Source organism: Choloepus didactylus, chromosome 22 (assembly GCF_015220235.1).
Source record: "Choloepus didactylus isolate mChoDid1 chromosome 22, mChoDid1.pri, whole genome shotgun sequence".
Taxonomy (NCBI): Eukaryota; Metazoa; Chordata; class Mammalia; order Pilosa; family Megalonychidae; genus Choloepus; species Choloepus didactylus.
In genome coordinates, this window is record NC_051328.1 from 1,474,973 (window position 1) to 1,490,407 (window position 15,435).

Genomic DNA, 15,435 nt, shown 5'->3' on the forward strand with positions numbered 1-15,435 from the left:
TTCAAATTTCCGCGGGTGACGCCGCAGCCCAGCAACGCGATGACGCAGGCGCTTCTGATTGGACAGTCAGGTCAGGCTCTTAGACCAATCAAAGGAATGTTTGCGTGTCCCCATTCAGGACTAGTCCCGCCCCCGTCCGCCCCGCCTCCACCGAGGCCTGTAACTGCGCCTGCGCGCGGTCTGCCGGCCGGGCGCTCAGTTGTCGCTTGAGCTTCTGATCTTCTGAACAAACGGAACGAAATTCAACTTGGACAAAGTTGATTTGGGGCGTAATTTGTGATTATTTCCGTGAAACAACAAAGCGTGCCTGGAAGTGGGGATATAACAGAAAAAGCACTGGCTTGAGAGTCAAAACAGTGTTTAGACTTGTTTCTGCCATCACTTGTGTTATTACCGTGGGCGAGTTACTCCGCCTCCCCAAAGCGCATCTTCAACAGAAATAGGATCTTGGTCCAGGTGACCCTGGACTTTTTACTACCAAGAATCAGGCACTCTCTGGTTCGATCGCTCACTCTGACTAGCACACACACAATTGGGTAGATATTTTCAAAGAATGTCAAATTACATTTATTAAGTAAAAGTATATTTTACTAATTTTATTAATCAAAGGCAACTAAAACCTCCAATAATAATCACTAACATTTATTGAGGACTAAGGGCAAAGCACCCTGTTGCATACTTTACCTGTATCATCTTATTTAATCTTCAGAAACCACCCTATGAGACATTTTTCATGATAAAGAAATGACTTCACTAAGAAGTTACTTCAAGAATTCAAGTAACTTGCCCAATTTAACGCAGGAGAGCTGGCGTTTGAAACAGACACTCGAATCGGTTCTGCTAGACAACCACTAATCAGAGCTGGAGGTAGTAGAGGTTACTAGGATACCAAGTGGATGAGTTCCACAGAGGACAAAGAGCCTTGTCATGGCAGTTAGCCTGTGCAGTCTTATCGCAGGTAAAGAATTTCCATTGCTACCTTCAAGGAAAACCTTGGGTTGAAGTCCCTCATATCCCTTACAGCTAAACCGAAATGGAGTCAGGAGGGACGACTGTTGAAACTTGCATTTAATTCAGCTGGCTTCTCCAGTAAACAAGATTTCTTTGACTCATGAGTGCCGAGTCTGACCTTACATTTATTTATTGAGCATTACAAAGGGTTCAACATGAAAACGAAACAATAAAATCAAGACTAGCGTCAGGACTTGAGGACTAAGTTAACTTGCTCATGATTTACCTATTTAACTTTCCAGCCACAAACCTCACAAGTGGCAAGATTTCTCTTCATGCATTTCCTTCACCACCGGAGAGAGCATAGCGCTCTTCTTGAATTATTATTTCATCAACCATCAAGATATTACACAACCATTGCTTCTGGAAAAGTCTTGGAAAAGAACAAGAGGCAACAAAGTACCTATGCTATTGCAAAAGATGCCAGTAAGGACAAATTAGTTATTAAACTGGATACATTTGCTATACACAGCCATTCTCGTTTCCAAACCTCTGTTTCAACATTTATTCTTTATTTACTCAGATTATATCAAAGGTTTACAGCATTTTCCCCAAAATGGAGACATTCTAGGAACATACAGTTCTTGGGAGCTTGCTACCATTCCTCTCCCACTTACCTTAAGGAAATCATTTTGTCCTTCCTCTTTTCCAATCCCTCCACCTGTGGTCCATCAAAACCTTCTGGCTTCCCTAACATGGGAGGTTGCCCGCTGTCCCCTATCTTTTTTGTATCTTTGCTCTCTTTTTTTCACCACTGGGTCCTTACACTCTGTCTACAAATGAGCTCAAAACTGCCCTCCCAAAAGAACTTCTCAAAGCCCAAAAGCAACCTTGAGATGCTGCCCTCATGCTTTCTTCCTCTGGATCACCAGAATTCTCAGGAGTAGCACCAGTAGCCCCTTCCCAAAGCCTTGTCCCACCCTATCACCCTCCACCCAGCAGCAGCATTCAATTCCGCCAACCACATCACCTCTGTCAAGTCCCATCCTTGCCCTTTGGGTCCTCACTCACCTGATTCTCCTTCTAGTTCTCCAACTGATGCTCTCCTTTCTGGACTCATTTTTCTTCCTCCCCTCAGATTCCCTAGACCTAGGTGACTCCCAGGGGCATAGCCTCAGTCCTCCTTACTCTGTAAGTGACATAAATGAGTGAAGGGGGACAACTGGAGACTGTGGCAATCACCGTGACCACCCAGAGAAGTGAACTTGATGATTCACTTGGCAAGTATTTATTGAGTATAAACTCTATGGCAGACACCGTTCTAGGTTCAAGGGATATAGGGGCAAACAAGGCAGACAAGTTCCCTGCCTTCATAGAGTCCACAGCCTACTGGGGATACAAAATGTGCAAGTAAAAAAATAGATTAACAAGCTTATTTCAGATTATGAAAAATATTACAAAGAAAATAAAATACAATGATGTGATAGGGAATGATGGGTGATGAAGACAGATTCAGATTTTCATGTGAAAAATCCCAATTTTAAAATGCTAACTAATTAAACAATATTTTCAACATTGTGCAAGCCAGACAAACCTCATTTCTTGGGCCAAATATGGCCTATGTCCCATGAAATTTCAACTTCTGTTCTAAGCCCTGGCTACAAAGTCTAGTCCAGGGACCAGGAGCTTGTTGAAAATGTAGAGTCCTCACTCCCACCTGTACCTCCATCCCCAGACCTGCTGAACCAGAATCTGCATTTAACAGGACCCTCAGTCCCAGGGGATCATCCACACTTGATACAAAGGTCTTCAGATCTAACATCTCTCCCGAGGCTGTTTCAATTTTTATCTGCCTGCTGAAAGCTTGAACTGGGATTTTTGCTCCAGATTCACGTTCATTGTGCTTATACAGCTCTCATCTCATCCCATTTCCAGCCACCGCCATCTCCTACTCAGGAGGGCAGGTCACTGCATCTTAGAAGCCACCGCTTCTGAGGAGCCCTCACCCACCCCATCACCCCACCACTGCCTCCAAAATTAATTGATCCCCTCTTACTGCTCCTAATAGAAGGACTTAACCTTAAATTCCCAGAAAGTCCAGACAGGGCACATAAAGGAGCAAAGTAGACCTGGTGTACATCCAAAGGGGAGTGGCGGGGGTGGGTCCAGTGTTATCATATTGATTTTTCAAAAGAAGCCACAAATCCACAATTTCTATAGAAGTTTCCCATTTTAAAATGTTGACAATCATGCCCATCAACTGATGAATGGGTAAATAAAATGTGGTCTATACACACAATGGAATATTATTCAGCCATAAAAAGGGATGAAGCCCTGATACATGCAACAACATGGATGAAACTTGAAAACGTCATGTTGAGTGAAATAAGCCAGACACAAAAAGATAAATTTTGCATAATCTCACTGATTTGAAACAATTAGAATAAACAAACTTGTGGAGACAGAATCTAGAATATAGGTTACCAGGGGACAGGGGAATGGGAAGTTAAGGCTTAAAATAGACAGGGTTCCTATTTGGAATGATGGACATGTTTTGATAATGGATGGTGGTGATGGTAGCACAATATTGTGAATGCAATTAACAGCACTGAAATATATATATGAATATAATTAAAAGGGGGAATGTTAGATTGTATATATGGTAACAGAATAAATATTTTTTTAAAAAATCCATGGAACTACACTATACAAACAATGAACCCTAAGTTGTGCAATTATTAAAAAATACTATTATCAATTGTAACAAATGTTCCACACCAATGCAACGTGTTGATGGTGGGGTGGGGGATGGGAATCCTGTGTCTTATGCATGATAGTTATGTAAACCCACAACTTCTCTAATAAAGGGGAAAAAATGTTGGCAATTAATGTAAAAAAATTTAACACCATGCCAGCCAAATAAAACCTATCCGTAGACTGCCAGTTTGCAACTCCTGAAACCAAGTTCACATGTTACATGGAGTCAGAGGCTGCAAGTTCTTTGAAGGGAAGTACCATGTCATATTCATCTTTGTATGGCTGGCACCGACTAAGAACCTGACCTAATAAAAGGGTAAACTAAATTAATGCTATTCCTTTTACATATGATGTAATATTGCAATGTCATTAGCCAAATGGCTCAGGTTTAGTCAAGTAGCCAGAGGCCAGGGCCATTTTCGCTGCTGCTATCCAAAGGCCTCCAAAACTCACATAAATATAAGGTGGCTTATATTTGGGCCCCATGGTGCCCCCAAACCGGCCCATCAGCTTCCCCAAAGACGGAAACCCCCACTAGGGGTGGTGAGTCACTCTACCGCTGAGGGCTTTGTTCCCATGGGAGATGGGAGTCCCACGTTAACTTGGTCTGGACCCTTGTGTGAATGAGAGCAGAGAGCAACATGGACCAGGACAGACAGTGCATTTCCTCAGCAGCAAGGAAGGGTAGAGCAGACCCCCAGATCCTGGAAAGGATCTCGCTGGGGTGAGGCTTGTCCTTCTACTTCCAATTTTATGGAGCTCTGCTTGGGCATGGGGTGGGCCTAAGCATCTTCAGTAGGAGGTGAAGGGAACCCATGATGTCCACACTGCTCAGGTAGAGAGGAGACGCTAGGTCCCTGCCACTCTGATTTGAAGTCTAGGGGTCCCATTAACAAAAACAAAAATTAAAGCCAGGCCAGAATTATGGCTTGTATTTTCCACTAGAGGGCAGCTTGAACTTTTAAAAGAAAATAAATCCGTAGCACTCTGTCAAATACTGCAGAGTCCTCCCAACAGCATTCCTCCAGAGCCTGGAGACCTAGTGTGAGGCCCTGGGGATGACAGGGGAACAAACAAACCCAGCCCTTGCCTCGTGGAGCCAACAGGCCAGTGGAGGAGCAGCATATTGCACAAAAAAACAGACAATGAATGTAAATTCAGAACCTGAGTTAACTGCCATCAGGAGAGCCCACTGTCAAGAGAGAGAATCCCAGACAGGCCCTCTGCACTGGAGGCCTTGGGAAGATATCACTTAGAAAGGGCATTGGACTACAATTGATACTGATCAAAAGCTATGGGTTCTCTGCCTGATGCACTCAAAGACCAATTCCTGAGACACTGGGGTCTCAAAGAGAAATAGTTTATTGCTAGCTGCAAAGCAGGAGATCAGATGATCTATTGGCCTAAAAATCTGTCTCTCCGAACTGCGGTAATTCTGATAGTTTTATAGCATCAAAAGATGGGCAGGTTTTAGGATAATGAGCACCGTGCCTTTAGATGATATAATTAGAGGTGAGCTGATAATCAAGCATGCACAGATTGATTACATGCTTAGTCAACAGAATGTATGTAAGAAAATGGCAGCTTTAATATGATGATGGGTGCGATTTTTAGTGTTATAATCAGGTATAGGTCACTTACAGGTTAAAGTTTAAGCTACTGCGTGTGTCAGGTGGGCCCATTTTAGTTAGATCCAGCTTCGTTTGGGATTAGTTCTGGGCTAACTCAAGGTCCTTCATTAATAAACATTAGGGGCTGTCTTTACTGATTTAAGACTAATGTTGAAAAACTGGTTAAAGGGGTACAAGTGAAAGTCAGTCAGAAGGTTTTTACAATCACAAGGGCACAAGAAAAAGGCTATACAATCATTATCAGAGATCAAGGCAGCTGGACTACAGTTCAGAGATTTCAGGTATTTCCCTCTGTCTACTCTAATATACTAGAAAGTGAGAAGGAAGATCTATATAATGATTCAGTAATCATAATTATCCCCTAAATCCTAACTTCTCAGTTACACAACCTTCCTATGAGACAGAGGCAGCCACTGATGGGGGTTGGGGAGCAGAATTCTGGAAGGAGGGTTGGGGGCAGGGGGAAGCTAGGACGGAGGGTGGGGGGACCCAGGGAGAGGGAAGCCCCAGCTCTAAAAGCCTTGAGGCAGGGAAGAGGCTGGAGGGTTCCAGTAACAGAAGAGTCCTTGAGGCTCCGACACAGTGTGTGAGCTGGGGAGGAGTGGCTGGAGATGAGATTGCTGGGGTAATAAAGCCTCGAAGTCCATCATAAACGCTTACATTTTTTAAGATGGAAACAACTCAATTGCCCATCAACAAATGAATGGATAAACAAATTGTGGAACATTACACAAAATAGAATATTACTTGGCCATAAGAAAAAATGAAGTTCTGAGACATGCAGCCGCATGGAATAAACTTGAAAACACCATGTTGAGTAAAATAAGCAAGACACATAAGAACAAACATTGTATGAAATCACTTATAGGAGATGTCTAGAAATAGCAAAACTGCAGAGACAGAAAGCAAATTAGAAGTTATCAGGGGTAGAGGATGGGAAATGGGTAATGTATGTTTGGTGGCTAAGAGTATGTGTAAATAAAATTAATAAAATTTTTTAAAAATAAAAAATAATTTTTTTAGGTTCAGATTTGATTCTATGCATAATGAGATGCCATCGACAGCCTTCAAGGAGAGTAGAGGAATCTGACTGATGCCCTGGCAAGGGCATCTGGCTGCTGTATGAAATACATTGCCGAGAGACTTGGGTGGTTTGGTGCATCTGCCTCCTGTCCACAAATCTTACGTTCAACTAACAGAAACACCCCCACATTTGCAAAAATGCTTTCTAGCTTACAAAAGTGATTTTAGGGGCTCTGGGGAGGAGACACTTTTTTTTTCCTCACTCCTTCCCTCCTCTCCTTCTCCCTCCCCCTCCCCTCTCCCCCCCATTGCGGCCGTGGGGAGGTCCACGGTGTTACCCTTGAAGAAGCTGAAATTGGAGCACGTCCAGGTTGACCATGAGCTTTTCCTCCAGGCCTTTGAGAAACTAACACAGGCCTATAGATTTCGTCGAACTTGAACTCTCATAGCACCAATGTTTTTGCACAGAACTCTTACATCTGTGTCTGACTCCCGAACAAACATCAAAAGGAAAACATTTAAAGTTGGTGATATGTTTTCGCAAGCAGAGAAAATGAAAGGAGAGCAAGAATCTCATCACTTGTCAGCTCACCTGCAGCTTACATTTACTGGTTTCTTCCATAAAAATGATAAGCCATCCAGGCCAGCCATCCCTCTCTTCACCATCCCTCTCTACACGGGGCTTGACACCTATGAGAAACAAGCACTATTCCTAAAAAGGAATAAACGCTCACCCCATTGTGGAGAAGAAAAGAATTTATTCACAATCTTGCAAGAACGGATGCCCAACCAAAATATGGGGGGGTTGGCATGCAGAACAATAGACCCGGCAGTATTTATTCCCTACACCTAACTGCAAGTCCCTCCCCTGTTTCTCCAGTGGCTGGATACTCCAGAGGTTACAGTCTATTGGACAAGTCTAACTAGCCCACGCAAATTTGAAACATGCAGCTGGCACAAATTGGAAACATTTGAAATAAGTTTCCTGGGCAAATCTGCAATGTTTGGAACCCTTGGAACAAATCTCCACCCCTGACTATAATGGTTATGCCCAGGCCTCTTTAGAGCCAGTGTGGGCTAGTTTGGTAACAAGTTATGAGGCTATTTTGGGAACCTCTACCCTGAGTCTCCACCTTGTAAGGATAGTAGATAGTGGACGGATAAACAGGGGGACTGACTGTGGATAGTGGATGGATAAACAGGGGGACTGACTGTGGACTACAGTTTGTCTTTTTAACCTTCTGCCAATTCCTTAACTGCCCCACCCTGCAAGGCACAACTGTCCTGTGTGAAAGCTAAACTTAATCTCATTCTCACAGCATCTATCATGTGCCAGGCAATATGCTTGGGGCTTTCTATACATTAAATTCTCACAATGACCTTGCAAAGAGCTATCTCCCTCAAATGGCTGAAAAAATGAGGCTCAGAGAGGTGAAATTATGTGCCTATGGTCACATAGCTAATAAGTGGCAAAGCCAAGTTTTTTTAACACAAGCCTGTAAGTCTCAAAATGTTTGCTCCTTTCTGATATAACAATAACAACAACAATAGAAACAAACATTTATTGAGCCTCTTCTATGTGGCAGGTATTGTACCAAGTGCTTTATATGCATTATTCCATTTAATCTTTGCAACAACCTCATGGGGAGCCTACTATTATTATGACTTCAATTTCTAATGAAGAAACTGAGACTGAAAGAGATTAAGTAACTTCTTCAAGTTTATGTAGCTCCTAAGAGGCAAAGCCAGGTACAAACCCAGGTCTATGTCATATGACTCTAGAGCACAAGCTCTTGTAACCCTGCCTGTGCACACCACAGACGAGGAATCTTAAGTAAATCCACAGTTTCTGGGATTCATACTGCTATCTATCCATCCCCAACCCAGACAATGTGCTCAGGACTCCTATCTCAACCTGACATCATGCTGCTGTAGCAATGCTGGTCGATCACCCAACAGAGTGATTTAGCACATACTCTGTACCAGGCTCTAATGGGCATTGGGGAAAGAGAGTCAAACCAGATAAAGTCACTCTCTGCCCTTAAAGGGCTTATACTTTGGTGAGAGAAAGAGACATCAATCAAACAAATATTAAGATAAAACAGTCAGACACCAAGTACATTTCCTGGAAATACAAAGGAAAAACCAAGGGAAAAGTAACCAGTACTCACCAAGCTCTATAAATTATGTGTCAGGTACCATGCTTGGAACTTTTAAAACTAAAATATGGTGAAACTGAAAAAAAAAAATGATAAGCCAAGACAAAACTCAGAAAATGAACAAAATTCTGCTACCCTGGAAATTCTGCTTATAAAACTTTACCACAAAAAAAAAGAAAGGATGTAAGTTGTCCAATCAGGCAAGTTCCCACAGGTAAAAAGCAGGTGCCTTTGAATCCTGACCTCAATCAAACAAAACCTGGACATTTCCCATCCCTTGAAGTTTCCAGTAATGAATTTGAACCTAGTAACAGCCATATGGTGAAGTCTTACTCATTGCTCTTTAGAGTGATTTGTCAGAGAAGAAGAGAATTTAATGGAATGATGAGTGGAGAAACCAATGAAAATATTGATATCAATGAAGAACTTCCAGCTGGAAGAAAATGAAGGCGTGAAGATGGGAAAAGACGTTTGTTGCACAAATGACAGTATTTGATAAAAACAGGTGCTTATAGCTTTTAGATGGAGAACATGAAGTAGCCATGCAGGAAATGGAAGAATGTCCAATAAGCAAGAAAAAGAGCAACATGAGAAACTATTCTTGATGGGAAGAGGCTGCCTCCATTTGGAACATTTTCTTAGGGACCTACATTGCAGTTCACCCTACATTGGACAGGAGAGGTCAGTGATCAATCTACGGCTCCTATTGCCAAGCCTCTTGCTACTAGAAATTCAGAGTCTCCACCAAGAAAACAAGCCTGGTGCAGTTAAACCTACACAAACTATTGCTGTTAAAGAATCATTGGCTCCAGATCTACAAACAAGAAAAGAAAAAGATACTTCAAATGAAAACTGGCAAAAATTAAGAATCTTTTAGCAGTTCCTTTATAACAACAATACAAGACAACAAGCTGAAGCAAGAGATGATCTACATTGTACTTGGTGCACTCTGAACTGCCACAAACTTTATAGTTGACTGAAGCATCTTAAACTCTCCCATAGCAGATTTATCTTTCATTATGTTTATCATCCAAAAGGTGCTAGGAGAGATGTATCTATCAATTAGTATTTTGATGGCTCCTATGCAGGAAATCCTCAGGATAGTCATTGCCAACCTGGATTTGCAGGTTGGCAATGGACCAGTAGAGAGAATACCTATCACACATACTGCATGCAGCCCAAAATGAACAAAAGCAAGCATGTCTGAATTTCTTGAACCTGAAGATGGAGAAGTGGAACAACAACGAACATACAGTAATAGGCACAATCATCTGTATTTCCATAGTGATACCTACTTGCCTCTCTGTCCACAAGAAATGGAAGTAGACAGTGAAGATGAAAAAGATCCCAAATAGCTAAGAGAAAAAATCATTACACAGATTGAAGAATTTTCTGATGTTAATAAAGGAGAGAAAAAAGTGATGAAATTATGGAATCTCCATGTCATGAAGCATGGCTTTATTGCTGACAAACAAATGAATCATAACTGTATGCTGTTTGCAGAAAATTATGGACAGAAAATAATTAAGAATTTATGTTGAAACTTCATGCTTCTAGTCAGCAGGCATGACTTTAATCTTATTAGCATAATGTCAAGAGATGAAGCTGTTGCCAAGCTCCGTGAAATGCAGCAAAAATTAGAAAAAGGAGAATCTGCTTCCCCTGCAAATGAAGAAATCACTGAACAAAGTGGGACAGCAAGTGGATTTAGTGAAATTAATTCAGAAAAGAAAGCTTTGGAAACCGATGGTGTCTCAGGGGTTTCAAAACAGAGCAAAAAAACAAAAACTCTGAAAAGACCTGATGGACAAACACTGAAATTACATTCTAGGGAATTCATCCTCTAGGAAGAGGTATATTTTTGTTTTTGTTTTTACTCATAAGTTTCAAACAGGCACTGTTAGATGAAGTAAAGATTTCGACAAGGATATTTGTATCAGGGTCCTTCACTTCATTTGCAAGCATTACATGTATATCAGTTTTATTAATGTCATTAAAACATTCTCTAGTTTGAGCATGAAAAGCAATACCTCAAAGAAAGTTTTTCTAATTCCAACAACTGTCTTATGAAATATATTGAATGGATAATTATTTCATATATTTAAATTATAATGTTTTTTGCATTTGTGACTGGCTCTTTTTCTACTTTGTAATTGTGAGACATTTTCTTGGATATGGAATGTGATTCCCTTCTTTAAAAATTGAAGTTTTTTGTGAAATTATGTTGTATTATTATTTGTAAGCAAACCTTCATCCTTGAGTTTGAAATCATTTATCAATTTGAATGAAACATTACAGTGTAACACATTTTTCATTGAGATCATTTTACAATTTTAAAATAGCACTTCTTTGTCTTATGCCCTGTTTGAGAAAAAGTTAATTTTTCACATTATTGACAGTGAAATATCATGTTGGTTTATAACATTACTGTCCATTTGTTTTTATATGGATAATTTTAGTGCATTGTTCACCCACCCAGTATATCTTAAACTTGAACGTTTTGCAGTTTCTGGTTCTTTTTCAGTTAATCACACAGAAAATTCAGCTGCCCACATCTTTCCAAAATCTCTTATCAAGGGTACATATAGAAAAGCTGGACCTACTATAAGAACACAGTTACTACTTCGGCTCCGACTGTGATGAGTAACTGAGACTCAGTGACTGGAGAGACAGAGGTGCTGGAATTTAGAGGCAGGAGTACCGGGAGAAATTGCTGATCACAAAAAGACCTCCAGAAATCTGCAGAATGCTACCCTCTAGTCTGTGTTCCACACTGGAAATGGTGAAACTAGAAGAGGCTGAGCAAAGAAGCTGTAAGTTAAACAATTACCACAGCTAATACAGGGCTGGGAGACATTTGCGTTCTAACCAGCAGAGTGGAGACTCCTCAAAGGTCTTTTACCTAGAATAGAAAAAGAACTCTCAAAACTCAACAGTAAAAACACAAACAATCCAATTAGAAAATGGGCAAAAGACATGTACAGAAATTTCACCAAAAAGGATATACAGATGGCAAATAAACACATGGAAAGATATTCAATATCATGAGCCATTAAGGAAATGCAAGTTAAAATTACAATGAGATAACACTACACACCTATCTGATTGACTAAAATAAAACATAGTGCCACCACCAGATGCTGGCAAGTATACAGAGAGACTGGATCACTCATACATTGCTAGTGGGAATGTAAAATAGCACAGCCACTGTGGAAAAGTTTGGCTGTTTCTATAAAAACTTAACCTTCAACTACCATATGACCCAGCCATTGTATTCCTGGGCATTTATCCCAGAGAAATGAAAACTTACGTTCAAACAAAAACTTGTGTATCAATGGACATAGCAGGTTTATTTGCAATAGCCCCAAACTGAAATCACCCCAGGTGATTCACTTCAGCAGCTGAATAGTTAAAGAAACTGTGAACATGTTTTAATTTCTCTTGGGTCTATACCTAAAAATGGAATTGCTTGATCCATTAAATATTTGTGGAGCTGCCAGACTGTTTTCAAAGTGACTGCACCATTTTATATTTCCACAAGCTGTGTATGAGGTCTCCAATTTCTCCATATCTTTGTCAGCATTTATTGATGTCTGTCTTTTTTTGCTATAGCCATTCTATTGGGTGTGGAATGGTGTTTCACTGTGGTTTTGTTTTGCATTTTCCTCATAGCTAATGATGTCGATCATCCTTTCAAGTGTTTATTGGCCATTTGTATATATTCTTTGGAGAAATGTGTTATAATCTTTGTCCATTTTAAAAATTGGGTTGTCTTTTTATTACTGAGTTGTAACCATTCTTTATATATTCCAGACATAAGTCCATTATCAGATATATGAGTTGCAAACATTTTCTCCCATTCTGTGGGTTACCTTTTCTCTTTCTTAATGGTGTCCTTTGAATTTTAAAAATTAAATTTTTAATTTTAATGATATCCAGTTTATCTATTTTTTGTGTGCTTGGGCTTTTGGTGTCATATCTAAGAAACCCATTCCTAATCCAAAATCACAGAGCTTTAGTGATGTTTTACCCTAAGGGATCTATAGTTTTAGCTCTCATATTTAGATCTTTGATCAATTCTGAGTTAATTTTTGTCTATGGTGTGAGGTAATAGTCCAACATTATTCTCTTGCATGTGAACATCAAGTAGTTCCAGCATCATTTGCTGAAAAGTTTATTCTTTCCTGATTGAATTATTTTGGCAATCTTGCCAAGAATCAATTGACCATAAATTTCTGGACTCTCGATTCTATTTCACTGATCAGTGTATCTATCCTTATGCTAGTACCACACTGATTGATTACCACAGCTTCTAGTAGGTTTTAAAATCAGGAAGTGTGAGTCTGTGCCAGTTTGGATATTTATGTCCCCCCAAAAGCCATGTTCTTTAATGCAATCTTGTGGGGCCAAGTTATTAATCTTTTTGATTAGGATGGAAACTTTTGATTGAGTGCTCCCATAGAGATGTGACTCACCCAACCATAGGTAATAGCTTTGATTAGATTCTTTCCATGGAGGTGTTACCCTTCCCATTCAGTGTGGGTCTTAATTAAATCACTGGGGTCCTATAAGAGCTCACAGACAGAATTAGCTTAGTGCTGCAGCTGAGAGAGACTTTTGTCCTCCTGGAATTAATGTCTCTTCTGAACCAGTGTCTAATGATCCCTGAAATATCTGATCATTTCCTTTTCCATAATGCACAGTTACCCTGGCAAAAGGCTGTAGGTCCCCTTGGGGAAGTCTGGGAAGAAGATTAACAGTATAAATTTTGGGCAGTGTAACAGGGTTCTCCCCCAAGGGTACCTGGCCTTCCCCTCATTCAAGGGGCTCTGGGTCTGTAAACTGTTTCAAGTCTGGGGATGAAGGGGCCATGATTCTCTGTTTTTATAATTCAAGTTAGACTTTTGTTAACTTGACCTAGAATTCTTCTGCTAATACAGTTCAAGCAAGAATTTAGTAGGCTGCCCATCTATTTTACTTCTAGGTACTCCCTGATCTACTAGCCAACACTGTAAGTCTCTGCAAGTCAAATTATTTTGACTGTGGCTTTGAACCTGTTTTCCATTGTGGTAGCCACACCCACCTTATCCTTGGCAATTAACTGCTGCTATGTGGCTTCTGCCAACTCAGGATCCAATTATCCCCATTATGTTTAAGGATTCCTGCTCAGTGACAGCAGTTCCCACAGTAATTTCTGACCTACAAGAAGGGCAATCACAGAGCTCTTCAGGGATGATGAAGCTAGTCTCACAAATTTATTCCTCACAGTCCTGGTAAAAGGTGTGTCCTCTGGACATTCCAGGGGTGTGTGAGCAGGTCTTCCATGATAAATCCACTCTAACATTCCAATCTCTCTAAGCCTTTGAATCCCTTCCTCTATATAATACCAGGGAAGTTCTGACATTTCAACCTCAGGTAATGTCGGCCACGTTTTGAACCATGTTTCAGCTAACCACCCAAACAAACCATTAATGCCCTTTCTAACCCCTCGAGCTACAACACTGAATGCAGAATCTCTGCTTGGTGGGCCCATAACTATAAATTCAGCCTGATCCACCTTTAGTTTCCTTCCACCATTATCCCACACCCTTAATATTCATTCCCACAAATATTCCCCTGGTTTCTGTCTGCATAAGTTGGAAAATTCATACAGTTCTTTTGGAGTATAGCATACTTCCTCATGGGGCACACTTCGTATCTCACCCTTCAGGGCCTGTTGGGACTTTAGTCTAGTTATAGGGCTTCAAGAAAAGAGTAATGGTGGGGTTGGGTCATGAAAAGAATTAGAAGTATCCCTCAAGTCAATTACCTGAGGACATTCTGTGGCAGTTTCATCTGGTGAAACAGGATTTATCTCTTCAGACAGAGGAGTGAGGGCCGTTTCCTCAGGGGAGTAATTACAGGTTTAGCAGGCACTGAAGGGCTAATCTCTAGGTGGAGTTGGATGGCAGGCTCCTCAGGGCAGACTGGAGGTTAGGAAGCTGTTTCCTCAAAGCAGGCTGGTGGTTGAGTAGTTGTCTCCTCAGGCAGACTGGAGATGGAGGAGGGAGGGCTGTTTCCTCAGAGCAGACCACTACAGGTATATCTAGCAAAGACTTAGCAGAATCCAGGGTTCCAGTGTCCTCATTGCCATTATTACCAATCCATATGTCCCCATCCCAAGTTTCAGGATCCCATTCTTTTCCAATCAATGCCTTTACTTTAACAGCAGACACCCTGAGAGGTTGAGATTTTAGTTTACATTATAAATCTGCTACTCACACAAAAGTCTCTCTCAGCTGCAGCACTAAGCTCCTTCTGTCTGTGAGCTCTTATAGGACTCCAGTGATTTAATTAAGACCCACACTGAGTGGGTGGGATAACACCTCCATGGAAATAATCTAATCAAAGTGCCCACACCTGGTCCTTGAACTGCTCCGTATTCCTCCGCTCATCATCCACCTGCAGGGAACAGGCAGTGGCTCAGTGGGAGTCCAGCCCAAGCTGGGGCCACCATTGCCCAGGGCCTTGTAGGTACTGACCCCTTGTGGAGGCCTTGGGCCAAGGGGGAAAGTTGTCTGTGCACCTACTATGTGCTCTCTTATGGGAGGCACTGAGACTTCTCCCATTTTATAGATGAGGAAATGGGGCTCAGGGTCAGGGAGTGGCATACCTCAAATTCTTGTATCAACTGAGCCAGGTGATGGTGTCCAGTTGTCTGGTCAAGCAGGAACGGACCTAACCATTACTGCTAGGACATTTGTGACTGGTTAATAAACTGGAAGGCTGGTTTATTAAATCATCAGTCAATTGACTGCACCTGTGACTGATTACATCAATGAAGGGCAGGTCTTCCTCAATGAGAGAATTCAACCAGCTGGATTTAATCCAATCAGTTAAAGACTTTTAAGGGAGAAAGAGAGAGAACCTTCACT

At 41.2% G+C, this 15,435-nt stretch overlaps 1 pseudogene; it reads left to right on the forward strand.

Annotated features, from left to right (window-relative positions):
* Window positions 1-4,349: 4,349 nt before the first annotated feature.
* On the forward strand, window positions 4,350-10,368 carry LOC119519053 (annotated as a pseudogene).
* The last annotated feature ends 5,067 nt before the right edge of the window (window positions 10,369-15,435 follow it).